Source organism: Nannospalax galili, unplaced genomic scaffold (assembly GCF_000622305.1).
Source record: "Nannospalax galili isolate Female #2095 unplaced genomic scaffold, S.galili_v1.0 scaffold1275, whole genome shotgun sequence".
In the NCBI taxonomy this organism is placed as follows: Eukaryota; Metazoa; Chordata; class Mammalia; order Rodentia; family Spalacidae; genus Nannospalax; species Nannospalax galili.
Genome location: NW_008335578.1, coordinates 130,170 through 133,024, shown reverse-complemented (window position 1 = coordinate 133,024; position 2,855 = coordinate 130,170).

The window sequence follows — 2,855 nt, the reverse complement described above, 5'->3', positions numbered from 1 at the left end:
TTCTACAATTTTGTTTCAGTCAGTGTTTGCTATATACACATATTAAAATATCACACTGAACTTCATGATTATGTATGATGAATCCATAATGAAAATAAAGAAATTAAAACATCAATGTAGTAGAAAGGAGAATAGATGTCACCAGAGGTGAAGAAGGGCGAGGGGGGAGGGGACCATGGATAACAAACACCAAAGAACAGCTATGTAGGAGGAATAACTTCTAAGGAGTTGTGGAGTTACAGTTCATGGTTTGACATCCATAATTATAATCATATGAAAAACCATAAAATTACCTTTAAAATGCTGTGCTCTTTTCCCATATTTTCAAACTTTGTGATATTCAAATGTTCACATGAATAGACACATACACCGATGAGTACTGTATTTAACAATGAATGTTTCATTTCTTTAATGTCAGACATCTCACCCTTGGGGATGAGCATGTGTGTATGTGTCATGTGTGTGTGTGTATATATATGTGCATGTTTGTACATGCAAATGTGTCTGTGTGAGTGTGCATGTGTATGAGCATGCATCTGTGTGCATGTTTGTTCATTCCCTCTCCCATCAGTTATCTGCCTTCTAGATCTATAGAAACGTTCTCTGTTTAGAGGAGAAGTTAGGATATACTTGGTAAGGCAAGTCATGATAACTATCACTTGAGCATTTCTGTTTCAGACACTATTATAAGTGTTTTCACTTACTTTATGCATACTATAAGTTGTGAGATATGGGCTGTCATTATTCACATAACAGAGTGGCAATTGAAGAAGAGGTAGTAGAGGTCTGAGGAGCAAAGGGTAGGAAAAGCCTGAGAGCAAACGGACTAAGGAAAGGAGCATGACAGACAGACACCATTAAAGCTTCCTTCGTCTGAGTGGCCACAAAGAAGAGTGAGGTCAGGCCTCGCCCGTAAAAATCACATTTTACACTGCTGATATAGATCCATGGATGCTCTGGTGTTTATTCATGGTTTTATTGGCTATGAACTGTCTTGCTTTAAAAGTAGAATGGCACTTGGACCAGGAAAACCTTACTCTATCCAACCTGTATGTTTGAGATCACAATTGCTCTTTTGTTACTGGTCTTCTTAGAGATAGGGTAGTGTGAACAGCCTGAAACTGCCAATCCTCCTGCTTCAGCCTTCCCTGTGCTGGGTGTTGGGTGAACTACAGGCATGCTCTAATCTGAGTGACTAATTTAGTATACTAGTTTTTCTCCTTTTTTCTAAATTAGTATACTACTTTTATTACATTAAAGAATTAGAAGAGGAATTTGATTTTTCCAACAAAAGAATTGATAAATGTTTGAAAGGAAAATGTCGATTTCCTGATTTAAACATGAAATATTATATACATGTATTGATTTGTCATACTATTCCACATTAATGTGTGAAGTTACTATCTATTAATAAAACAGTGCCGAAGCCTGGCATGCACTAGTTCCTGAGTCCCTTACGCAACATTGCAGAAAAATAATTTTGCCACAAAATACAATAGTCACAGTAAATACATCAATTTTTGGAAAAAAAAAGTATTTTTAAAAATCTCACAAACTCATTGCATTAAAGGAAAACACTATACCTATACCAGCTTTATTAGCACTCTCATCCTGTATTTCTGTATAATGCATAAACACATAAAATTTACATTTGACATTGTACATGCATAAGTGTTAACACATGTATTGGTATATGTATGAATACATAAAAATATATACATATTAATACACTTTAAACTTGTGTACGAATAGGGTCCCATGCCCGCTCTAAATTCTTGATATATTTGGTATAGTATTATTTTCTAGCATGTCTACCTTTTTATAATTAATTAACTAATTAATGAAGTGGAGGTGGGAGAGTCACAGCGCATGTGTGAGAGTCAGAGGACAGCTTTCAGGAGTTCTCTCTTCCCACTTAGTGGATTCCAAGGACAAATCTCCGGTCATCAAGGATGGCAGCAGTCTCCTTTACCCACTGAGCCATCTCTCCAGCTTTTTTTTTTACCTTATCAATCAATAATTCTGTCAGATTTTTCTCTAGCAATGGTCTAATGCAGATTAGACATTTTAAAGGATAAATAATATGTTATAACAAGTCCATGCCTCTTCAATTTTTGATGATCTTTCATATTCTTTCTATTAATTTATTAAGTCACTGCTGTAAAAATATTGAGCTGTTATTAAGTTCAAACTGTGGTTTTTGGCTGGAACTTTGTTCCCTAGTGGACATGGAGCAATGTCTGGAGACATTTTTGTTGTCCCATAGGAGTGAAGTCATTTCAGGTGTGAAAGGACACCAACCCCCTCCACACACCTACAAAGAAGGATCTGGCTCAGAATGTCAAATGAGACACTGCCAGCTAGAGAATCTGTGTGCATTCAAGATTTATAGCTGTCTACAGACTGTCTCCCTGGAGTATGGCACCAATTCACCTTTCTCTGAGAAACATTAGACTTGTCTCTCTCTGTTTAAAACTCACAGTCCCAATGAACTTAACAGTTTTTCCTAGGCTGAAGAGTGAGAAATAGATTCCTGGTTATTATCTTAGACTTTAGTGTCTTTGAACAATTATTGATAGATTTCTTCACCATTTTGATAGCCTTATTATGCCCTCATTTATCTAGTGTTATAAGTATTTAAAGATTTTTGGAAATTATTGCTTCTTATGTTGCCGAGATGGCTTAGTAGGTAAAGGTGCTTGCTACCAAGCCCGAGTTTGATTCCAAGAACCTCCTTGGTGGAAGGAGAAAACTGACTCCTGCACACATGTGACCCCCACACACTTGCTGTGGCACACATCCCATCCCCTACAAATAAATAAGGAAAGAAAGAAAGAAAGAAAGAAAGAAAGAAA